The sequence below is a fragment of the Nelumbo lutea genome, chromosome 1, assembly GCF_056320005.1.
Source record: "Nelumbo lutea isolate HS-2025 chromosome 1, American lotus-T2T, whole genome shotgun sequence".
In the NCBI taxonomy this organism is placed as follows: Eukaryota; Viridiplantae; Streptophyta; class Magnoliopsida; order Proteales; family Nelumbonaceae; genus Nelumbo; species Nelumbo lutea.
This window is the reverse complement of record NC_142684.1, coordinates 42,972,286-42,999,084: the sequence shown is the minus strand read 5'-3', so window position 1 is coordinate 42,999,084 and position 26,799 is coordinate 42,972,286. Positions and strand designations below refer to the sequence as shown.

At 39.6% G+C, this 26,799-nt stretch overlaps 1 long non-coding RNA gene and 1 pseudogene across 2 annotated transcripts; one reads left to right on the top strand and one right to left on the bottom strand.

Annotated features, from left to right (window-relative positions):
- The first annotated feature begins 5,023 nt into the window (after window positions 1-5,023).
- LOC148874425 (putative aldo-keto reductase 2) lies at window positions 5,024-8,062 on the top strand (annotated as a pseudogene). Its single transcript, XR_016107810.1, has 5 exons — window positions 5,024-5,161; window positions 5,244-5,431; window positions 6,391-6,563; window positions 6,638-6,740; window positions 7,468-8,062. The product of XR_016107810.1 is annotated as a putative aldo-keto reductase 2 (transcript).
- Window positions 8,063-24,252: 16,190 nt separating this feature from the next.
- Window positions 24,253-25,478, bottom strand: LOC148874424 (uncharacterized). Its single transcript, XR_016110420.1, has 2 exons — window positions 25,419-25,478; window positions 24,253-25,338 (listed from the first exon to the last, which is right to left on the bottom strand). It is a non-coding gene; the product is annotated as an uncharacterized LOC148874424 (long non-coding RNA).
- Between the last annotated feature and the right edge of the window lie 1,321 nt (window positions 25,479-26,799).

Sequence of the window (26,799 nt, the reverse complement as noted above, 5' to 3'; positions counted from 1 at the left end):
TTTCTTTGTCCCCTCTGCGACCATGTTGATCTCTTCTAGTGGTTCTTTTATCGCATCGATGGAGTCTCGCTTGCATTTAAGAGGTGCTTAGATTTCATTGCAAAATTCTATAGTTTCTCCCTTCTGTTCCTGTTATCGTGAGTAGGTTTTAATATTTCAAATTGATCATTATTTATGTGTGTAACATATTTTAGCATTATATCTTTGATGTCTGTGGTTCTTGTTCGAGCTGCGATGTGTCTTTCTGTGATGTGACCACTACGATGTTCTTTTGTGAAAAAGGTCCAATGAAATAGTTCTGGTTGAAACATTGTTTGCAATCATGATTAAGATAAAGTTACGATTGTTTCACTCAAAGCTCATGTTTTGCAGATGATATACTCATATGGCAAGAACATATATAAGTTTTTGGCAAAGCTGCTTAACAGTTACATCTCACAAAAAATTCTAGTAGACACAACATGAATATCATAGGATGAATCATACCTTGAAGTTAATAATAAATCATACCGTAGGGATGGCCTTTTTGGTCTCTGACAATTCTTCATCCTCGTAGTTCGCAACGATGGTGCAATAGCTCTTTCCATCGTCACCGTCATCCGCACACATCTAGTCCTCTTCTTCTTTTCCAGCATTGCTGAAGATTTGCTCTGCGTAAGGCTCGATAATTGCAGTCCCTCTACTATGATTATTCTTGTTTCACCTTCGTTGGCTAGCTCTATATAGTAGATCACATTTTGCAAGTGAGTCTCTAACTTGTCAAAAGGGACTTTGGTCGTTGGAATCCTTATCACACGTCCTTTGTGCTTGACCTTTATGCATTGATGGTACGTTGACGAGACCTTGTATCAGCAGTCACCCCAGCAGGGTATGATAGGCAGTCTTCCCTGAGATCACTTGGAACTCTTGCATGATGGAGAATGACCCCATTGCAACTTGTATCTCGATGGACCCCTCCATGATAGACGCGTTACCATGACCTCCATGGGCAAACATTTAACTGTCTCCTTCTATATGTTCATCAGTTTTAATGTTTGAATGGAAATCAGGTTCATAGAGCTCCTAGGGTCAATCATAGACATTCTCATCTCGAAGCCCTCCACCCTTGCTGTGACGTACAAAGGCCGATTGTGGTGGGGGGTCAGTAGCTAGCATGTCATCTTCCGTGAACTCTATGCTAGTTCGCTCAAGTTGGTGCAGCTCTAGTGACCTTTTGAATGCTTTTGCAATGCTCCGATGGCCAACCTCCTCGTTTTGGTACTAGCTCCCTGTTTGTTGAAAAATTGTTGGAGCTTCAGACTTTGTTTGAATCTTTCTATCAGCTTATCAGGCTGATACTGGCCCAATGCTCCAACTACATTAATACTTCCCCCTTGAGTGTGAGCTGGGAGGAGGTTGGTTTCTACCTGCGTTGGCTTCCCTTTTATAAAGTCATCTAATTTTACCTTATGTATGAATAGTCTCCTTGGGGAAAAACAATCCATTAAATCGTGATGCGGCGACTGGTGGAAGTTGCACCATCTTCCTTCGTGCCTATCCTTCTTTGGGTCAACTCTCGGTGGTGGTGGTGGCAGGTTGATCACCCTGTCCTCGACCAACTTGTACATGATCTTTGCTACCTCCTCCTTGGTGTAGGGAAAAGGAGGAGGGATCAACAAGTTACTCATGTTGCCCTGGGGTTGTTACGGTAATAGGGCCCCTGCCTGGGCCCTCCATTGTTACGGGGCTTCTGATCAACTATATAGGCCTCGTTCCTTCCATATTGTCCCTAAACTGGCATAGACTGGGATGAAGTATTCTTAACCATGCGCATCGTTCTCTCCACGCATCTCCACAACTGACTGAGTGTGTTGACTTCTACATTTTCAATGCCTATCTAGTAGGCAGGCTGCATCCCTTATACGCATTGCTCGATGAAGTTTTTCTTAGTGGCGTGCTCATAGAAGGTAGAATGTGTCAACTTCTGAAACCTCATGACGTCGGTCAGGAGCTCTTCCCTTTCGCATAGCTCTGTGTTACATAGGTTGGCCATCGTCAGCTTCCTCTCTAGGGTGAACCATTTTGATAGGAATCTCTTGGCCAGTTCGGCCCATGAGTCAATGCTTTCGGTAGTAAGGTTAACAAAGCAAGTGTACGCCGGCCCCATCAGAGACTTGGAGAACTTGCAGACCTTCACATCCCCATCGAGAGCGAAGGATCCCAGGGCGGGCATCCTTGAACTTACTCACGTGTTCCTGCGGGCTCCCTTTCTGTTTGTCGTACTATGACCACTATTGGGGAGGACTGTAGCCGGCAGGGCAAGGCTTATGTACGATCCGGTCGAAGTAGGGTTTTTGCAAAATGACCGAAGCTTGAGCTTGGTTCCATCACCAGTCCCTGAACATTTTCTCTTAGTTCATCCCAGCTAAGCGAGACTTTTGCCATTGGGTCCACCTGAGGGGGGATTTTAGACTGCCCTATGGTGGGTTGGCTGGCCTGCATTGGTACCGGGTTAGTCCTGGTAGGTTGCTCCGGTATGGTGGGGTTAGGGTTGGTGGGGTGATGGTTGGCGGGGATGGTTGCAGGAGCGGCTGTCTGGGTGAAGAGGGATTGTTTGATCTAGGTCGATTGTTGGAGGAGGATCTATAGGGAAGCCCTTGTTTCATTCTACATCTGCTCTATTCAGTCGAATCAAGCTTCAAACTCATAGACCTTGTTTAACAAGATCCCAATGTCGACCTGGTCTGCCATCTCTGTTTCATATTGATTTCCATCCTCTGGAATGGTATTCTCTAGGATGTTGTTGTGCTTTTCAAGGATGGGTGAAAGGTTGATTCTACGGGCGGCCATCCTTCGTGATCAAGGATGAACCAAAGATTCTAATGTAAGTAAGGGGGTCAAGCTACGTGGGAGTGGTAACCTTGAAAGGAAAAGGAAGACTGGACGTAAGGAGTCAATTGGGAAGCTAGGGAAAATGGGAGTGATGAGACGGCCGAGTAGAGTGAGTGGATGATCCTATGATTGAATGAATGAATCCGCTATGAGAAGGACCCTCGTTTATAAGAAGGGATCCCAAATACTTGAAAGGAAGGAGTCAAAAGTGTATTTCCATTAGGAAAGGGAATATTAGATTTGTTGTCGGTCATTAAGGAGCACTACTAGGGTTTTGCCACACGTCCTATGAGATCTCTCAAGGATGAACTTTCCTTTCGTCTGAGGCTTTTCATAACCCGTGCGTGCTACTTCCTTTCATGACCTACTTAACCAACATAGTGCTGGTGACATCATTGCTTAGCGGATGCATTTTTACTTAACCTACATGGTGCCTTATCACATGCGTAACTTAAAAGTTGCATGTGTAGCCGATATTTATCTTCGGTTCATAGTGACTCGTGGTTCTGTAATGATTTTGGGTTCATCACAAGACCGCACGTATCTGAAGTTCTTTAGAGAATCGTGTGTATTCGAGGTTTATCACAGAGCCGCGCACATTCAAAGTTTATTACAGAACCGTGTGCATCTGAACTTTGTCATGGGTTTATATTAGCTAAGGTTTATCTTGACTTGTGTTGGGTAAAAGTTTGTCACGAATGTGTGATATGTCATATGTTCATCGCTAACGTTCGATGAGTTATAAGCTCATCACAAGTAACTAATGAGTTATGAACTCATAGCAGGCGTCCATGTGGTATCAATTTGGTATCTTCTGTACTTTGATGGTTTGAACGATCACTATGTACCTACAAATATAATAAAAAGAATTTAATTAATAAAATGAATAACATAAATAAAAAACTAATATTAATTTAAAATTAATATAAAAGAAATACAAAATTATCAAACAATTATTAGTTTTATAATTAAATTTTATCAACTTAAGTTCCACTCAAAATAAAAATTAGTAAATTCAAATTTTACTAATTTTAAAAATGAATAAATAATATTAATTTTAAATATAGTCTAATTATTTTAAAATCAATTTAAATTCATTTAAAAATACGGAAAATTATAAAAACCACTTTGGGATTTCTAACTATCGTATAAAGTTCCCTGGTATTTTGATCTTAACAAAACCTCCCCTATTGTTTTGAGAAAAGATGCAAATGTCTTTCTTTCGTTAGCATTCCAAATAAAAAAATGTTGATATAATGCATTAATTCTACTTCACTTCAGCCTTTTTATCTTATTTTGTCCAAGAAGAGTAAGGAGAATTGTTCTTTGAAATTTAGTTGGAAAAATAAATTAGCAAGAGTAAGGTAGAAACTTTAAATTATGTATGATAATGTATTAGCAATGATAATACTTCAATGTCTTTGTTATTGAAAAGCTAAGAGAAATGAGGTATTTGCATTTTTTTCTCAAAACTATAAAAGAGGCCTTTGTTAGGGTCAAAACAAAAAGGTGGTTTATAGAAATGTTTTAAGCATATGCTTTTTTATAATTTTACTTAAAAATAATACAAAAATAGTAATAAATCAATAAAAATTAATAAAAAAAGTTATTTTTCAAATTTATCTAGATAATAGAAAATTGAACCATCTCACTAAAATACAACTTAAATTGTGATTGGATAAAGTAGACATAATCCCAAAAAAAATACTTGAATTAACTAAAATAAACACCACTTAATTGGAAATTTCATAAAACTCCATCTTCAATTTTACTTATAAATAAAGTCTCTCAAATCCTAAATGTTAAATTTACGGTCAAAATTTTAGTTAGAACTCATGAAATTCCAAGCGCAATTAAATGAACACCACTTAATTGGAAATGTGATAAAGCTACATCTTCAATTTTATTTATAAATAAAACTTCCTGAAATCCTTTTCCACTATGTTAAATTTACGGACGTAGGCGCTTACCTTAAACTTTTGTCTCTTAATCTTTTGTCATTTTCTATGGCCCACGGGATATGATTCAAGTATGGACTCTCTTTTAGCGTCAGATTGGAATCAGGCCCTTTCCCAAATTTTATGGAACAATATGGGAATAGAGGAGTTCGGCATATATATTGGGATAGAAAATTAAAACCACGGAAATAAGTGAGATCAGACTCACAGACGTTCCGAAGCCAGAACCAGACATGATCGCTCTCATCCACCATGCCATCAACAATGGCATCACCTTCCTTGACACCGCCAACGTCTACGGCCCCTTCACCAACGAAATTCTACTTGGGAAGGTATGCTTTCTGCTTCTAGTTGTTTTGATTTTTTTTTTTTTTTTTGTTGTTGTTGTTGTTGATTATTCTGGAATATGGACAGGCTCTGAAAGGGATGAGAGAGAAGGTTGAGTTAGCAACGAAATTCGGGATAAACTTCATCGGCGACTGGAAGGTAGATATTCGAGGGGATCCGGCGTATGTGAGGACAGCTTGAAGAGACTTCAAGTCGATTGTATCGATCTCTATTATCAGCATCGGATCGATGCCCAAGTTCCCATTGAGGTCACGGTGAGTCAGTTTTCTAATTCCTACTGCCACAAATAGCTAGAATTTTGATGGCTAATAGAGAGCACGCATAGTCGTGATTTGGGAATTGAGATTTCAGACAAGAGAGAGAGAGAGAGAGAGAGAGAGAGAGAGAGAGAGAGAGAGAGAGAGAGAACTCCATGGAAAAATGAAAAGAAACGATGGATATACCCACCCAGAGAGCACGTGCGTCTTGAAACCATGGCTACCGGTTTTAAATTTTGTTGAAGTGGCCAAAGATAAATAGAAAAAGGTCCGTGACTATAAAAGCAAAAAAAAAAAAAAGAAGGAAATTGAATTGAATCCTTTTCTTTAGCTGATTTATTTTAATTTGCGACTACCACCATAGAGGATATAATCCAACCCCAATAATATTAATAGAAAATTTTGGTGATCTTGCTTCCAGTTTAGAACTCCATTGAACTTTATGTTAGCAGATAAGGTGTTCTACATTATTGGCCAATCACACATATCCTGTATAATTGATTGCAGCAGATACGAACTCATTAAGAACAATAACAGTGGATAAAATCAGAGCAATTATTTTCTTATTCAAACTTGTTATAATTATTACACAATAGTTATATGCAAGTACCTCTCTTGCCTTTTCTTTTTAAAGAAGATGCTACAATTAAACTTTGCTTTACCTGTATTTGAACAAGCTTGAAAAAGATTTGAAAGGTGTCTCATTCATGGAGGATGTGAATCCACCATTGAATGGTTAACTTCATTAATTATCATGATCTTTTTAGAAAATTTCCTAGGTGGGTAAACTGGTGGTGGGGATCAAGTCATAATTGCTTGGATTACATCATTTTTTGTTGTAATTGCTCAAGTTGCAAGATACTGACCCAATATTCTATTTTTCTTTCTTTAACAGAAATTTTGATATCATTAGCAATTGTTTTCTTTCTAACACAATTTTCCGTTTTCCATATAAGATGGGAGAACTCAAAAAATTAATTGCAGAGGGAAAGATAAAATATATAGGACTATCTGAGGCCTCTGCTTCAACAATCAGAAGAGCACATGCTGTGCATCCAATAACAGCTGTGCAATTAGAGTGGTCATTATGGACAAGGGATGCAGAGAAAGATATAATTCCTACTTGTAGGTGAGATAAATATACCAACCCTGCATGGATAAGATATTATTGCATGCATGGTTCTAATTTTAACTTTATTTCAGAGAACTTGGTATAGGAATTGTCGCATACAGTCCTCTAGGAAGAGGCTTTTTTTCATCAGGGCCTAAGGTTGTTGAAAATTTTGGTGATAAGGACTTCCGGAAGGTTTGTATATATTTTCTCATTCATGCATTTCAATTCAAAAAACATTGATGTGTTGTAGTAGTATTATAAATGGTATTGATTTTTTTTTTTTTGCATTTTCATTAGAATGTATCACAAATGGAAGTATAGGGTCTAATATAGTGGTAACTTATCTAGATCACATTTTAGATGAACCTTAACAAACTCAAAATAAACTAAAATTTTTCATGTTCCTATATAAGATAATTAAAATGTTCTAGATGTATCTATACATTATACGTATCAAAGGATTTGTTCTTTGGAAGATGCCACTTGCTAAGCAAACAAAGGTGACACCATAAACATAGGAACTTGATACATATTCAAACAGTAATGAGCAATGACTTTGCTTCTTTACTCCAAAATAGGCATTTCATTTTATATTTTTTTATCTTGACAATTTTTTTCGTTTCTTAAACCTTAACCTTATTTTATACTGTTCTGAGTGTCAAATTTTCCTTTTATTCTATATTTCATGATATGACAAAAAAAATTCCTTAAATTATTCTAAGTACCCTTTCCTCAAATAGCTGAAATTTTTTAAAAACTTTGGAAGTTAGTCCTTTTAATTTTAAATGTCCTCCTAACCTTTTTTTTTAAAGGTAGATTCAATAACAATTGCTTAAATCTTCTTCCATATATGCATGTGTACATGTTCTTTTCTGTAACTTTATATCACTCAAATGTCAATACACTACGCATGTTGCAGATTCTACCAAGGTTCCAGCCTGAGAATCTTGATCATAACAACTATGTATTTGAGAAGGTAAATGATATTGCTGTTAGAAAAGGATGCACTCCATCTCAACTTGCATTGGCATGGCTCCATCATCAAGGAAGTGATGTTTGTCCCATACCAGGCACCACCAAGATTGGAAACCTCAACCAAAACATTGGAGCTTTATCCATAAAATTAACTCCAGAAGAAATGATTGAACTTGAGTCTTTAGCTTCATCAGATGTTAAAGGTGACCGATACCCAAACAATTCATATACTACAGTAGGAGTGGAGACACCAGATCCATCTTCATGGAAGGGTGAATGAAGCTATATGTGCTTTTATCCGTAGAAGGCTTAGATTGGACATGCATTCAGTACAAAGACCTAGATTATTGCCAAGGATATGTAATCTGATTCATTAGTTTAGTTGGCTTAACCTCAAAGTTTATCAATAAGTTGATGGGCACTAAAGTTCTGAGTTAGTTATTAAATTCTGTGTTTCAGTTTCTTTTAGCATTTCTACCATCATCTTTAATCAATAATGTATTTGATTTTAATCCTCAAAACATGTTTTTTTTTGTGCATTCAGTTCTTTACCCCTAATTTCTCAGTGCTAACACAACTTTGAATAGTGGTGATAAGGGGATGATGGGCTCCTAGAAGTTAACATTTATGTAAGTTTTAAAGGGTCATTCAAGGAGAGCCTAAAGTACATTTACAATGTGCACATGACCAGTTAAGAAACAAACAGCATCTGCAAGAGAAAAGAATGATAAAAAAAAAGTGAAGAAGCATTGCACCAACAGAGAGAAAGAAGATATACTCTTATCCAAGAAACTTTAAACCAAACTTTTCATTCAATTAACTTAAGGCTCAGTTTGGGATTGCAAAACCTTACATTTTGTATTACTTATTTGTATTTGTACTTCTTCCAAAAAGAGCCGAAGGGTTCTAATTACAAAGGACATCCAAGCGTAAAGTTATGACCTCCTGAAGTTTGTATTTATGTTTAAAAAAAAAAAAAATTGGCCCATTTTCTAAAACTAGGACTGATTCAGTCAGTTTTTTATAACTTTTGGTTTTAAGAGTATGATCAAACCAACTAGGGGCCAGGGGTCACCGTTCAAACTGACTGTCCAGTTTAATTTTCTAAAGAGGCTATGTTTGGTCCTGTGGGCATTTTTTGGAAAAACACCACATCAGCATGAAACCACTGTTTGGTTTCAATGTTTATCAAATAAACATTAAAAAACATAAACATTTGGATTTATGTGCTTGAGGCATTGGGGGAAGCTTCAAATTCACGTTTCTCCCAACCCTCCAAGGTTTATTGAAATGAAATGCTTACGTGGAGCATTGTAAGCTGAGGTGGATGATAGCTTTATCGAGTATTACTTGAAACGCCCATAAAATGCCCAACCAAACAATAAAAACAATAAGTGTTTAAAGTAACATTTTTCAATTAAATGTTTATCTAAAAATACCCCATCTATAGACACTCACACAATCAAACACATACTTTATCCCTTTGTTTTATTCGTTTGGATTGTACTAAAAATAACCCAAAATGCAAAACTTTCCCTCATCTTTCTTTTCCTCTCTTATATTTTGCCAAATCAAACTTGGTCTTTGGGGTTACAATTCATGAAGTGACCTTACATGATATGCCACTTCCAACAGATTAATGTCAAATGGCACACATGGTAACATGTGGGACCCCTATTATAGCCACCACGGTTGACTAATTGACTAGTAAGTGGTGGGTTTTTTTTTTTTTTATCTCTTTTGGATTGTGATGGAATTGAGGGCTTTTATTTGTAAGGACAACATAGGTTATGCTTTAATTGCGCCATTTGACTTAGATTTTGATTTTCTAGAACACCATTTAAATTACGGTTCAAGACCAAATTCTAGTATTTCCTTGAAGGCTATCTTTTGTTTGACAGAGAGAAATATAAAGTTGGGAAAAATCTTCACAAAGTTTGTGAATTTTCTTTATAAGGACCTCTATTTTCTGTGACTTTAATTTTCTTTATTTCTCTTTAATTTTTTTAAGCCAAATGTAGTCTATGAATATGGTTGTCACAAGCTATCGTCATCCGTGGAAAAAATATTTACAAGCTTGTCAAGTTACTTACAAAAATATTTTAAAACCATACTTCAAAGAAATCCACTAATCCGTCCCCGAATGGCATATTTAGAATTGCAAAGTGGGTTCAGTAGTCACGACTTAAGACCAAGGATAAGTTAGGGTAAAGGGTTTTAAGTTTTATAACATTTTTTACAAAAGGTACCATGATAATAGTATTCTTACTAGTAGGGACCTATGCGATGCATGGACTTTTTTAAGCAAAATTTAAATAATAGAAATACACAAGAGTATACGATTGTTTTATAATTTAATTTTTAAATAATTAATAACTGTTTATATTTTTTATACTATTTTAATTTTTTTTTTGTAATATGAAAATAACAATAATTAATTTCAGCTATGGATATTCATCAAATTGATGAAACTGACAAAACTGACTTAGCTCGACCTGAGTTGGTCACTTTTTAGTATTTCTAGTCGACTTCGGTTCAACAATTTCCCAACCAGCCATTTGTAAACCGATCAAATTTGAACCGATCCGATTATATATATATATATATATAATATTTCAATAGAAAAGTGGGAAAATTCCCATATTTCTTAGTTTAAAATATTTTATATTGTAAACTTAAATTTTTAAGTTTATTATTTTAATAATATCAATGTATTTGTTAAATGCAATTTAATATTTTAAATTTAAATCTTTTGAACCGACTAACCAAACTAAAAACTGGCCCAAACCGATACCAATGTTTTCAACCCACCATTGACCCAATCTAGTGAACCGTTCAAATCGTCACTCGACCTTGATTCTGGGCCTAGTTCTATTGAAACCCACCTTTCGGTCAAAAACCCTTGGTAAAAAACCACCTGACTTGGAGGGTTCAATTGTTGACCTGTTTGACCCGGTCATTATGTTATAAGTTGAATACTTAATGCATGTGCAAACTTTCTATTTGTCCTAAGGAGTTGTGGGTGCCTTGCCCACTATTTTTACAAAAAAAAAAAAAAAAACCTTTTTTGTCTTGAAATCGTAATTTTTTAAAATATGAAAAAAATATAAAATAATACATATATTATATGTAAAACATAATTATACACTATTTATTGATAAAATATGTATTTGTCCACATATATGCATATATGCACATTTATATATGTATATTTAAATATAGAGAGTGTTGACGTGGAATAGTTTAACCCTTTCAACCATGACGATTGAACTGATGACCGTGATCCAGATGCAAAAGTTGATCGATGCAACTTGAGTTGGTTTTCATTAATGGTTGGTTAGTTTTAGACCAGCTCGTCAACTCGACCAAATTGATCAATTCAACTAGCCAAACAATCTATAATTGAATTGAACCACCTAGTGAACACTCTTAATTTCATCTATTTAATCTCTAATAATTATTGAAAAATTATAGTGAAAATACAATAAATAACTAATTAAGCTTCAATACCTCTAAGTTATTTAATCTACTTTCACTATTTCAATAATATATTTTTTCAATTATTTATATTTTATATTGTTATTACCGAATATTATTAAACCTATTATAATTATTTTTGTGTTTTTGATAATTTTTTAAAGTTATAATACGATTTTGCTATTTAATCTAGCTTTTTTAAATAATACATAAAATATGATTCAATTATTAATACTTTGATACGTAAAGTATTTAAAAATTATTTATTTATAATATTATTTAATTATTTAGATAATACTATTATTTAAAATTTAAAATATTCATTATTTATTAAATTTAATAATCCATAAAATTATAATTTATAGTATTAGTAAATTATTGAATTATTTTTACTATTTAAAATTTATTTATGTTAAATATTTTGTTATTTAAATATTTCAATAATACATAAAATATTTATTTTTTATTTCTTTTGAAGTTATTACACAATGTTAAATATTTTGTTATACAATTATTCAGATATTTTGTTATTTAAAATATTTAGTTATTGAAATAAATAATATTTTATTTTCTAATTTTAATTTTTGTTATTTGAATAACATTTATATAAAATTTTATTTATATTTTTAAAATATTATTTAGTTATTAAATTGAATAATCCATAAAATTATAATTTATATTGTTATTACATAATTTCATTATGAATTTCATATATATACACACACACACATTATTAAATCTACTATAATTGTTTTTGTGTTTTTAATAAATATATTAAAGTTATTACATAAAGTCATTATAATATTTACATAATTGCAAAAAATTTTTAATTGAAACTTTCTTTAGATAGATATAGACGAAAAGTGGGGAGAGCATAAATATGAATTAGAGATAATTTAGGAGATAAATAGGAATTAGAGATAGTAAGGGATAATTTAGGAGAAAGTGGGGTATAGTTATAAAAGGCACTCATTGGAATAAACACGAGAGAGACTTGTTATTGAACTTCCCGTGGCACATCTATAATCGGGAGCTCCTTTAACCACTCAAATGTGCGATGGTGAGACTTGGCTTGCTTTCCCTCATCCCTCTGCTGCTATTGTTGTTGTTTCATGACAGATATTTCATGATGATCACTTTGACTCACGTTTTAGTTTCTTCTATTACTTTTGGCCTTAGAAACAAGTACCTTCGAAGAAACTGTTTCAATTGCACTAAATGAACACTTACAACTACTCAATAACAGTGTGATTATAAGTGGGTATTTGATGAATTTGGAAGCTCTGGACCATTGACCATGCTTACTCTTATAAGTGAAACTCCTTTTCTTTCTGTTTTGTGTGCTTGTGTCTCATACACCTTTACAAGTTTCAATCTATGGAGAGAAAGATGAGTACTGTTCTTCCACTTCCAAATTTGATGGAAGTTGGACTGAACCATTCTTCTTCCATGGCCCAACTTCAACATCATAAGGATCTTGACGCAACATCTCTCTTTGTTCTCAAATCGAGAGGTGGACTTATCTTCACCTTTTCATCTCTATATTGATTTTTAGCTTTTTTTTTTTTTTAACTTTGGTCCTCTTGAATCATAATTGTTCCAAGAGAGAGAGAGAGAGAGAGAGAGAGAGAGAGAGAGAGAGAGAGAGAGAGAGGAAGTTCATGGAAGACTAAAGGGGGGTTTGCATGTTTTTGTTTAAAATTGCAGGTATCATCTAGCAGTTTCGATTGTAGCTTTGGTGCTTCTGAGTTTACCATTTGCATTTTCTTTGCTGGGTTGGGTTGCTGGAGTCTTTTGCCTAAGTATGGGTGCTCTAGTCACATTCTATTCCTACAATCTGCTCTCCCTAGTGCTCGAACACCATGAACAACTTGGACAGTGGCAACTTCGTTTCAGAGGCATGGCCATAGATATATTAGGTGAAGTACTACTTAATCCAACATTTGATGTGTAATTTCTAGCTAATATTCTAACCTTATAATCATCCAACACATTTCACACTGTCAGTTTGATGCATTAAAGAACATGTCATTTCAGAGCTAATCAAGATTCATAAAGATAGGATCTGGCCCTGAAAGAACACATCATCGGCTGCACCCATTTCTGATTCTATCAAAAGAGAGGCACCCCATGAACCAAACTCGAAGTCCTCTTCGGCTTCAAGAGCTTTAATTTCCTCACCTATGCTTCTCCCTCTTGATTTCCATAATCAGTAGATCAGAGCGACAAGGCTTCAGCTTCGTCCTGTTCTTCTGTTTTCATATATTTGAATTCTTATGCTTTATGTTTGGTTTGGTTAGTGGGAAGTTGGGACCGTTGTGTTTTATTAACAGAAAGTTGATAAAGAAAATTAGATGACACTTAAAGGGAATTTGTGCCTTTTCCCAAGACACTTAACGGTGAGTGTAGGTATATAGTGTTCACGCAGTCCCTAAGAGAACATTAAACACCGAATTTATACCACGAGGCTTCATGTGAAAAGCCTACAGCTAACTTCTCTGCTCCGATGAACCCGCAATGCACTGCATACTTGCGATGAACCCACATCATGCATCCCAGAATTGCAATAAACCCATGGTTCATCGCATGTCCCCTACGAGCCCATTCGCAGCTCGGGCTGAGCCCAGGGCGAGGCTCACGCATGCTCAAACCCATGATAAACCCATGGCCCATTAAAAGACGTGGCAGAACGCCATGTAGGGCTAACAAGACATCATCCTCCAGGCGGTGACGTCACGAACGCAACGTCAATTAAGTAGGGCACACAAGAGGCGGTAGCACATGTGAGTAATGAGGGTTCGTAAGTGAAAGGAGGGTTGATCCTTAAGAGGATCCCCACGAGACACATAGCGAAGCCCCAGTGGTGTGCCCAATGGTTGATAGTAAATGCAATATTCCCTTTCATAATAGGAGACGAGCATCTTTATCTCCTACCTTTTAGGACATCGGGATCTTCCCCTTAAATAGATACCCTCCTCATATTGAAAACTCACTCAGCACTCGATCACCCTTTGCCTTGGACTCCTTGCTCTACTTAGCATCATCCTAGCCCAAAAACCAATCTCCCCACTTCCCGGTCTTTCTCTGTATTTCAAAGAGACAATCCCCCAACCAAGCCTTACCCTACCTAAAGTAGAATCCCCAGTTCTGTTTTTCATCATAGAGAATGGCCTCACGAAGAATTAACCTTACCCACATCCCCGAAGAACAGAGCAACATCCCAGAAAACACCAACCCTGGGGTAGAGGACTAGCCTAAGATGGAAATGCTTATCCAAGCCGACATCGAAATCCTTTTGAAAAAAGTATACGAGTTCGATGCGCTTTTTGAAAGAAGATTCAGAAGGCTTGAATAGATGCATGAGGAAATGAGGAACACCCTCCAAATCCCACGCAAACGTTTGGCCCAAGCCGAACAAACCCCCACCGCCACTCTTGTCGGCATCCCCATCCCTATCCGCCATGCCTCCAACCAAACTCCCGCCACCCTAGAACAGCCCAATAAGGCTAACCCAACTCCAACCCAAATAGTCCACCAACCTATCCATCAATCTAACACCTTTCCCTATGCCGATCCAATTGCAAAGACCCCCCTCAGACGAAACAAACTGAGGGAATATGTCCAGGGGCTAGTGGTTGAAAGCCGCAACTAAGCACAGGATTCAGCTGTCCTATGAAAGTCATATTCTGACCGCATCTTGTACAAGCCCTATCCTGCTGGGTATACTTCTCCCCAGCAATGGCCACATTACAATGGACAAAGGGGTAGCCCACAAGAGATAGCAAGTTTGAAGACACCCTTGGTTCCTTTGCTCTGGATGGGGACCTCAAAGTATGCGAGTTCTTAAAATCTTTGACCAGCCCAGTGTACACATGGTTCATAAGTCTCGCCCCTGGAAGCATTGATTTGTGGGGTGAACTAGCCAAAAAGTTCCTATCAAAATGGTTCACCCTAGAGAGAAAACTGACGATGTCTGATTTGAGGAACATGGAGCAAGGACCGGGAGGGGACCTTTTGGTCTATGTTATGAGGTTCTAGAAGCTAGCACACTCTGTATTCGATGGACGTGCCACAGAGGAGCTTAATCGAATAGTGTGTACAAGGCATGCGCCCCACCTATGGAGTCGGCATTGAGAACGTGGAGGTTGAGCCGTTCAGCCAACTTTGGAGATGTGCAGAGAGAACAGCATGCACCGTCAAGGACACCTCCCCATACAACAGGAATGAGGCGTATATAGTTGATCGGAAACCTAGGAACAACGAAGGAGCCAAACAGGGGTCGTACCAATGAGACAACGCCCTAGGAAAAATAAGTGTCCCTCCCCCTTTCCCCTGCACAAGGGACGAGGTGATTATGATAATGAATAAACTAGTCGAGGACAGGGTCATCAACCTGTCGCCTCCACCAACAAGAGTAAACCCGTATAACGATAGGCATAGCAGGAGATGGTGCAACTTTCACCAATCACCACACCATGATCTGATGGGTTGTTTCACCTTGAGGAGATTATTTGTACAAAAAGTAAAACTTGATGAATTCATCAAGAGAGACCCGACACGCATAGAAACTGACCCCCTCCTAGCCCATACCCAAGGAGGTAGTATCAATGTGGTAGGAGCAGCTAGCTAGTACCAATATAACGCCCTAATAGAAAAGCTAGAGCAGAGCCAAGAACTACAATAGTTCTTCACCAAACAGGGGGCAAAGACGATAACACAGAAATTGGCCATCAGAGCATTAGAGGAAGTCTTCAGGCATCCACTACAACCGTACAACCACAACCGCAGTAGCATATAGTTCACAGCGGATTACATGTTAGCTGCTGACCCCCACCACAACAGACTACTCATCCTGGCAAAAATAGGCGGGTTTGAAATGAGAAGATCGATGGTCAACACAGGAAGCTCTATCAACCTCATTTGCATCCACACGTTGGAATTGATGAATGTATGCAAAGAAGATATCAAAGGATTGGCATTAGAGGTGACAGACTTCAATGGTAATGCATCCATCACAGAGGGGTCCATTGAACTGCAAATCACGATTGGCCAGTTCAACAACACACAGGAGTTCTAGGTGATCCCGGGGAGGACTTTTTACCATGCCCTCTTGGGGTGCTCCCTAATACACGCCTTGGCCCTCGTCCCGTCAACATACCACCAATGCATCAAAGACATACACCGAGGGAGATCAATCAGGATCCCAATCACCAGGGCCCCCTTCGATTAGTCGGAAATGCACCGAAAGGATGCTATCTACTTCAAAGAGATAGCAGATGAAGGGGAGACAATAATAGCCAAGGTCGAAGGGACAAAACTGCCTAACCTCACAGAGAGCAAGCCTATAGAGACTACCAAGTGAAAGAAAAGAAGCAGATGCATACGAGTGACGAGAACCGGTGGAAAGGACTACTACACCATCGTCGTGGATTATGAGGACAACGAACCATCAGCAGTTAAGAAGGCCATCCTTGAGGTATGATTTTATAAAATTATGATTTATCCTATGACATTCAAATCTGCTAGAATGAAAGGATAACCTTATTGCAATCTGTAACCATTGTTAAATGTCTTTTTTTTCAAAAAGACCACCCTTGAAGTATGATTTTCTTTAGTTCTTCGATTTTTTATTGCTTGCAAGATCGTCCTCCAAGAAAGTACATCATGAACTACAATTCTCCTCCAAATATGACTGTCTAATCCTTTGCTAATACACATACATATTATCTCTTTTCTACCAAGAAAGTCATTATAATTCTCTAACAAAGAACTCTAAGTAATGTTTCAACCAACACTATTTCACCGCACCATTCTTGCAAAACAACGTCGCTACAGTAACTAGTAACTGAGGACCACAAAACGATGTCACTACAGCCAAATATGACTGTGGCAGCTTCACTCATCGGTACTTGGGATTTGTGCACAGAGAGTGTCTTACGAGATCTAGGTCTAGTCCTGGCATCTGGTCATATGACCAGGCAAAAACACCCTAAAACTCTATGAAGATACACATATTATACTAGTTTATAGGTTTTAAAGTTTTGCGATAAAGAGGGCTTGTTACCTCTCAGTAGTGCGATAAGATTTTCTTTGTTTTCAGTTACTAGTTTGGCAAATATGTATAGCGGTCTTCTCTCTATTCCGTTAGAAGAAATCAACCTAGAGGCTAACGGAATAGAGAGAATACCGCTATACATATTTTCCAAACTAGTAACTGAGGACAAAGAAAAGCTTATCGCACTACTAAGAGGTAACAAGCCCTCTTTATCGCAAAACTTTAAAACCTATAAACAAGTCTAATTTGTGTATCTTCACAGAGTTTCAGGGTGTTTTTGCTTGGTCATATGACCAAATGCCAGGACTAGACCTAGATCTCGTAAGACACTCAGTGCACAAATCCCAAGTACCGGTGAGTGAAGCAGCCTCAGGATTTTAAAGCCAAAAATAACCTTGAGGATTAAAGAGGAAAGAGCGGCTCCTGAATGTAGTTTCATCAAACCTATAGCACACCCCCAATGGGTAGCCAATATAGTACCGATATAGAAGAAGAATGGATAGCTCAGGTTAGTGTTCCCCACCTAGTCATTTAGCAATAGTATACCACTTGAAAACTAACCTCAGCTTATCGCATGTGTTGTGTTGACTTTAGAGACTTAAATAAGGCCTATTCAAAAGATGAGTTCCTTCTACCCAAATGGAAGTCTTGATAGATTCGATTGTGGGACATGAGCTCTTCTCCTTCCTAGATGCCTACAGTGGTACAACCAAATTTTTATGGACCCTGCCGATGCACCTCACATAGCCTTTAGGACATCGATAGGGAATTTTTATTAAAAGATGATGCCCTTCGGCCTAAAGAATGCTGGAGCCACATATTAGAGAGTGATGACTAGTGTCTTCCACGATATGATGCACAAACAAATCGAAGGTCTGGAGGAAAGTATTCACCTAATGCAGGGATTTCAAGCTAAGGTTAAACCCATTGAAATGTTCATTTGGAATGTAGTCAGTCAAGTTCTTAGGTTACAGAATGAACCAAACAGGGATATGAAGAGATTGGAAATCCATCAAATGGACGCCCATAGATTGCGGAATAAGGGGGTGAATTTCAAAAAATTTTCTCTCCTTTCAACTAGGAATCGAATTCCCTATTTAGAAAATCATATTTTCAAGGATCATTCTTGAACCACAAACTGAACCAGATCTGAACCAAAAGGAGTAGGGAGGGATAATACCTGATACAGAGAAGCAGTATCTCCCAATGGAGATGTTCGCGCCCAAGGAAGGATCCAAAATCTGCTCCCACTGAAAATGGCGCAATACAGGGTGGAGCAGAATCAACAGTGTTCTACCAAAAGAACTTGATCCTTCTCAAGAATCACCTGAACGACTTGTGAATACAACTCCCACCAATCTTTTCTCCAAAAGATTGGTGTCAAGATCCAATCTTGATTTCTCCCAAGAACTGGAGATCAAACTGCTATAGGCGGCGGCTGCAGGAAGGAGGCAGCAAGAGAGTATTTGTAGGGCACAAAATTCTCTCTTCTGGTAATCTCAGCTTTGAAGACAAGGATGTGTGTCTTGCATGTCTAAAGGCTGCCACCCCCTTCTCCTTTTATAATCTTAAAGAAATCAGCTCCTAATCCCATTAGGAGTTGCTAACCCAAATCATATTTAGATTAGAAGTCCCTTTAAGATAAGGGATAACCCTTATCTTATCTGCAGATTAGATCAGCCATCTCCTAATCTAATTAGGAGGTTTCCATATCTAAATCTCATTTAGATCTTGGACTCTCTTAGTGGATAGGGTCTGGGCCTAATCCTATCAACTGATCCATCTCAGAATTTGCCCCTTAAGTGACTAATCAAATTAGCCCAGTTTGAAATGGGCTAAAGGCCCATTTAAGGTTATGTATTCATTTAGCCTTCCAAACTGCTGCCCGGTTGGGCTTCCTTGTATGGCGTGGGACCCTAACATTGATCTACACATCAGCACATGGGTTCAGCCCAGCCTTTGTTACAAGGCCTGGCCGAATACACTGTTATAGACAATGCACCCCCTAAAACCCATCAAATGGGCTCTATGGGCCCAACACTTACCCTAAGTGGTCCCTGGGCCAAGCCACCTTGTAACACCCAGGGACTGTGGGCAGATGCAAGATTAGCCCATCAGGTATTATCCTCAATGGTCTTACACTTAACCTCTCAGCCCATAATGATCATACACTGCCCAACAAGAGAGGACCTCTCCCTCGGCTGCAAGGAACAGTGTTACACTCTCTGCTTATATGGATCTCGGGAATTAAAACCTTTTGCAAATCATTTCGTAACCATAATTTATATACTTTTATATCTCATATAAAATATATTTTGCAAAACAAATCTCAACGATTGAAATCGGCTGCCGGTAGTCTTGGTTTCCATCAGTGAGAGTGCACCCCCGATCATCATTACCTTTGTCCGACAAAGGGGCTGATCCTGTCACTATGATCACCCACTCAGATGAATTTTCAGACTGTCCCAACATACCCAGGTTTTGACCCCCGCTAAGGATCTAACTGATTGGTACATCAAAGACAGCCCAATCCGACACTTAGTGCAATATCATTATCGAGTCTATAGGTCGGGTGTAATTTTCCAATTTTGCCCATCAATCTCCAGGGTCCAGGGCAATACTAGAAATCTGGTCCAATTCAAAGATTCAATTAATCCTACACTGTATGTGCCTAGGGTCTCACCCCGGTGGCTGAGACAAGCCACCCCAACCGACTTGGTGGCGCCACAGTGTCAACCTTGTCAGGATAGGTCTCCCCAGACCGACCCGCTAGCTATGAACATTCTAAACTAACACGAGTTTCATTAAGTGTCCAGTTTAAGGGTATTACACAGAAACATACCAAGGGAACATGAATCAAATATGCACTTTTGTTCATTTACAATAAACTCATAAAGTACATCATTTTGATTGAAGCTAAGGGCATACAAAACTGTCTAACATGATACACCCGGATGAGTGCAAGATTAAAGCAATCTTAGATCTCCCACCTCCAATGAATGAATCTCAACTGAAAACCTTCTTAGGAAAAGTTTCATACCTAAGAAGGTTCGTTCTTGGCATCGCACATGTAGTTCTACCACTAATAAAGTTAGTCAAGAAGTTTGTCAAGTTCAAGTGAACCCAAGAGTACCTGTAGACCTTTGAGTAATTAAAAGCAACCCTTGCTAGGGCCCCAACCATGTCATCGCCCAAGGAAGGGCACAAATTCAGGATATACATCGCCACAGGCTCAGAGGCCAGAGGATCCCTTTTAGTCCAAGAAGACGACCAAAGAGTGGAATTTCCAATATACTATGCCAGTAAGACTCTCAAACCAACTGAGAAAAATTGGAACATCAGTGTCTAGCATTGGTTTTCAATCATAGTCAAAAAGTCAAACTTATCGCCTGGAACGACCCAATCAAGTTCCGCATGGACAGACCTCCCCTGTCTGGTAGACTTGTCAAGTGGATGATGCAGCTTAATGAGTATACAATAAAATACACCTAGCCAAGGGTTATCAAGTGTCAAGTAGCAGCAAATCTGTTGGTCACCTTCCCCTATAGTGGTGATTTTCCTATATCAGATGAAGTACCCGGAAACATACCCATTATCGCTATGGTCGAAGGTAATGTGTGGGTCCTAGCCTTCAGCGGGAATAGCACTAGCACCTCGGCTGACACTGTGGTCACCCTAACCTCACATGACGAACAAACGTCTGCCTACTCTTTCAAGATCCAGTTTCCCTATTCTCACAACAATAGCAAAGTATGAAGCCCTAGTCCTAGGCTTGATCAAAACGATAGAGACCGGTGCAATGAAGATAAAAGTGATCGGTGATGCTAAATTGGTGATTGGCCAGCTTGATGGAAGTACAACAGTAAAGGAAGTGACCATTCTGCCATATAAGACCCTGATTCAGAGGCTAGTCCGCAACCCAGACATAGACTTCAAATACCAAATTAGAGCCAAAAATAGGTTCGTTGACACACGGGCTACCTTAGGGTCCAAGATACAATCCAACACAAAGCCAATAGAGATCGCCATCCAGTCAGTCGACAAGCAATCAACCATCACATTGAAGGATTGGGTAGAAAAGGAGGAAGAAATAATGACAAATTATAGGAGGTATGAAATAATCCAAAAATTGAAGAGTTAGACCATAGGGGCGCAGGATAGCAACTTGATCGCAAAGTTCCAACTAGTGAATGGGGTACTGTATCATAGATAGTCAGATGGGGTGAGGACAAGATGCCTAGGAAAAGCGGAGGCCAAAGCAGTCCTGAATGAAGTACATAAGACCCATTGTGGGGACATCACAAGCACTCTCTTCCGAAAATTACAAAGGTTAAGGTATTACTAGCCTAAGATGATGTCAGACACCACCAGGTTACAATGAGAATGTGATAAGTGTATCTCACAAGTAGATAGAAGAGAGTGCCTCGTGGTCGGCGAGGAAGATTGGAGGAGGATGTATATCAACTATCTGCAAGATCAAACGTTGCCCATTGATGTTACATTGAGGAGAAGGCTTTTATCTAAGGCAAGGTGGTTCTATCTCCAAGAAGAGATGCTATTTAGAAAATCACATACAGGAAAACCTTTGTGGTGCTTGGCTGGCAATGAGATTGAAGAAATACTAGAGGCAACCCGTAGCTCCGAACCAGCTGCCCACTAGGGACAACTAGCGTTATACAATCACATCCTACACTTAGGTTTCTACTAGCCAACCAATACTCAGAGGCATGTGTGCAAATGTCACAAGTGCCATGCCAAAAGAATCCATAAACCTGCCAACAGCCTTCTTCCAATCATAACCCCTTGGCCCTTTCATACTTGGGGGGTAGACCTATAGGCAAGATACACCCCTTTTCAAAGGGTATTGCTTCATCATAGTGGCCACAGATTATTTCACCAAATGGGTAGAGGCCATACCCTTGCAAAGAAGTAGCACAAAAAACACAACCAACTTCCTAAGGTAGAACATTGTTCAAAGATTTGGAGTCCCAATGCGGATCCTGACAGTCAACGGCCTATCCTTCAAAAATCAAGAAGTTTGTGACCTCCTAGGGCAATACGGTGTGAGACTAGGAACTCCAACAACATATTACCCATGAGGTAATGGATAAGCAGAGGCCACAAATAAGACCCTACTATGGTTGTTAAGTAAAACAGTGGCTGATAATCAAAAGGATTGAGCAGAAAAGCAGTCAGAAACCCTCCGGGCCTATCGCACCACCATTAGGAAGAGCACACAGGCGATGCCCTATTCATTGGTATATGGCCAATAAGCAATACTACCAGCAGAAATACGGGTTGTATCCGCCCGAGTAGCCTTTGCGATGGGCAAGAAGGTCTGACTAGAAGACATGGACCACTTACTCCCAGACAAGCTTGAAGTCATAGATGAAGCCAGAAACTTGGCCTTACAAAGCAAACCAAATATAAACAAGCCCTAGCCACAAATTTCAACAGACCTTTGAGACCTAGAAACTTCAAAGAAGGAGATAGGGTGCTCAAAACAGCGATAAATGTTAGGTAGGGTAAGTCTGCTGGAAAATTCACCCCAACATGGGAGGGTTGTATGTGATAAAAGAAGCCCATGCACCGGGCAATTATGTATTGAAGATTGTAGATACAAAAGAAGAGGATGAAACAATCAATGGCTATTGGTTGAAACCTTACTTCGAATAATTCTGTACTTATGTAATTCCTTTACTGCATGTACTTACTTCATGAGTAAATGAAAAGTGTTTCAATATCTTTGCTTTCTTATTTTACTCTACTATTGAATACTTGTGTCCAATCATTAGTACATGTATTTGCAACCTGCATTTTGCGATAAAGTTACTTTTACAATTCAGACTGCGATAAAGTCTATATGTATCCATACACTTTGATAATAGCTCAATGATTTGAATATTGTAATCTGTGTACTAACTTTCAAATATGCTTTCCATACTTGCTCACACCTCCTGGCAGCCCCAGGATTGCACTCATTCCCTAGCAATCCCAGGAAGGCCCTGGCAACCTCAGGTGTATTCATTCCTTGGCAACCCTAGGAAGGCCCTAGCAACCCCAGGCGCATTCATTTCCCGACAACCCCGGGAAGACCCTGGCAACCCCATGTGCATTCATTCCCCGGCAACCCCAGGAAGGCCCTAGCAACCCTAGGCGCATTCATTCCCTGGCAACCCCAGGCGAATTCATTCCCTAGCAACCCCAAGCGCATTCATTCCCTGGCATCCCCAAGCGTGCTTATACCACCTGGCAAACCCCAGGCTTGCACTCAAAATTCCCGGCAACCCGGGAAGGCCCTGTGAACCCCAAGCGCGCTGATTTTACCTGGCAACCCCAGGCTTGCACTCACATCCCTTAGCAACCCTAGGAGGGTTCTGACAACATCAGGTTTGATCCCTCTCCAATCCATGACTACAGGTACATTACTGCCTGCAAATGTGATTGTCTAAGTAAGAACTAAATTCAAACCACCAAACATGAAAGACTTGGCCTTCTTAAGGCACGACAACCCTCGACGTTATACAGGTGGTGAAATAGCATTTCCCTATAAAGTGGTCCAACCTCAATTTTGTAGAAAAACAAACCTTAACGCTCACTTCGCAGTACATGTCACTCTTTTGCAATCGACAATATGTAAGTATTGGACAACTCCTTTCTATGAACAAGTTAGTCACTTACTTATTTACATAATAGTATTTGAGTTAGTTTACTCGCATCTAATAGTATCTCAGCATAACGGAATAATACTGTTCAACTTCTCTAACGAACTGCAATAAAGTTTACCACACTTGTGCTAATACTTAACTGCGATAGATCCAAACGGGCACTCAACTCAGAAATAGTTGAACCATGCCACTTTGCAATTTTAATGAACGTTTGCAACTGCCTTTCCCTCCGACAATCAAACACTCGCGTTGAGGCTCCAAATTAAGGGACATACACGATTTCCTTTGTCTATAGTAGCTCACAAATATAGACCGACAGAACTCGCAATATTACTAAAATTACAAATTAAGCTCCAAAACATATGTGCAAATCATTTATGACAGAATGCTCTTTTGAACGATTTGACCCCCGTGTCAATACATGTTGGATAAAAAATCACAAAGTATGTTCACACACCAACATGCGACAAACTTAGCATTCACGAATTATGATTTATTCAAATACCGTTTACAATTGAGACACAGAAAACCAAAAAGAAGCGTAGCAAGGATAAATGTTTACATTTCGTTTCTTTCTCATTTACATAATGTACATTCATGAGCTAGCCCAATTATGCCTCATCTCAATGACGGACACCAAAGCCTGACTGCACCCTTCAAAGCTCTTAAGATCTTCCAACTCCGCTTCATATTCAGCAAGAATCTTCTGTTGCCTAGATTGTTCAGCCTTGAGCTCCTCCAACTTGGTTGCAACCCTGGCGATGCTGTCTTCAACCACCTTTCGGTGCTGGCGCACATCCTTCATAGAGTGGAATAGTACAGATTGTGACACCTGTAAGCCATCCTTCCAAAATGCATGTGCCAGCATCACAACCCGACGCTTGATATGGAACATATCAAACCCTATCACAATGAAAGTCTTGCACGCTTCCAGCCAACGGGCGAAGTCCGACCATGAAAGCTCTTCAACAAGCAAGTTCATTATGCGGTCCATCATAATCGCAATGGTATTTAGTGCAGGCCCCACAACCAATGGATGGAAGTTCGCAGATGGCAACTACCTGTGTTGTATGACTATCGAGGCAAAACTGGCCACGGAGCCAGAAATGGAGTGCTTCTCGCCTTCAAGACAACCCTGGATCTCTATAGGATTCACGGTCTGATAATCCAAGGGAGGGATATCATGCTTATCGCATAACTCCCACAATTCCCACTGAATCTGGGCCAACTCCTCCTCATAAGTCAGTTCTTCCAGCGAAAAAACAATCCCAGGTTCCATGTCCCTATCTTCCGACTAAGCCTCCATGCTCTTGGAGACGTCAATTTCCCCAACTGGGGCCTCCGGCCAAACGGGAGCGCTAACTTCAGGAACCTCGGGAATTTCATCACCACTTACTACAGGCGGGACTGGAACCTCCTCGCAATGCACCGCAACTTCAAAGGTAACATGAACCCCCTCTCCCCGTCCCACATCATCAGGAATAGCATCTCTAGAACCAACATCCTCGGGGACCTTAGATGCCGCACAGGGGGGCTGCAATGATCTGAGCTCCTCCACTAGCCTCCTAATAATGGGCATGACAGGAACGGTAGCAGGAGCAAAACCAAATGGACCCTATGAGGGAATAACACAAAACAATTAGCAAATAAAACGTGATGTGATAGCATTCTAATACAAAGATAACAAAGACATACCTCTTCAGCCACAATAGAGGCCTCTAATGCCCCTGATCCTAGGTGAGCTTCATCGGCTTCCACGCGCTTTAACACAAAAGACTATAAACAGTTTAATAACAAACAATAGTAAAACCAATATAACAGCGACAACAAGCAAAACAACTCTAAAGAATAAAGCCAAACTTACTAGACCAGCCTCCCCACGAGGAGCTGTTGGAACCTCCTCATCCAACCGAATACCGTCGTCTTCCATAGACTACAAGAATGGAAAAATAAACAGTACTCAATCAATCGCAACACAACCAACTCAAAAGACAAAAAGAAAGAAGTAGAGGAAGTCACATACCGAATCACTATCCGAAGGACCTCGCTTCGGGCGAGGGGGAGCCTTCATCTTCATCTGCCCACTCGAGAACTAGACAATGGTACCAACAGGGGAAGACGCCGCAACCGCCAAACCCACCAGCTCTGTGGATGGCACAGTCTTCTCTGTAGTACGCGACACTACAGAACCATGGCCACCCTCCCAAGAGTACGATGAAGTCGCCACCGAGGCAGCAGAACCCGAGACAGACATAGGCTGAAAGCGAGGCTCCCTAGCAAACCTTGGCTTCATTGCAGGAGGAGGATGGCTACCCTCTCCATCGTCCACAACTAGCCATTTCCCCTTCGCCCTCCTCATGGAATCTGGAAGAGGAACAATTGCATTACCCCTTCAGTTGGTAGCATGACCCTCAGGAGGGGTTAATACATGACGAATTCGGGAGCTTGTCCACAACAACTCCTGAAAATCCCCAAATAGCACGCACAGATAGGAGAGCCGCAAAGAAGTACACCCCTGCGCCCTCGCATAACCTGTGATAGGGTAGCAGGCATAGCCTGGGAATTCTAACTCATGGCGACGAGTCCAAAAAACATCTTCCCCAGCTGACCTGAGAAACTGTGTGCCTAGATCATCGTATCCAAATTGACGAAGGACCCAATTTGGCTAGTAAGAATTGAACCAAGCCTCCCCCGTGCGATCAAGATACGCAATAACACCGGGCCAAGTAATCAGCCGCACTATACCTGCGATAAGACTACCCGCCTCGATGGCATAGTGCTGATAATTGCCCTCTGGGAGCAGCACACCCACGCAGAGATGCATCGCGTGTCAACCCTGTCGTACATATGGCCTCTAGATAAATCCGTCAAGAGAGGAAAGCCTGACATCGATCTCACTCATCCTGAATTGTTTCTATCTGGTGGCCTGGAGACAGCGCTTCCCCCTACAAACCTCGAAACTCTTTCTTTCAACACCACCCCCCTCCATAGTGCTGATCCCCACACGGAGGGGAGATAGACGGCAAGGTGTGACGCTGAGTTCGAAGCGTTCACATAGGAACATCCATAAGAATGG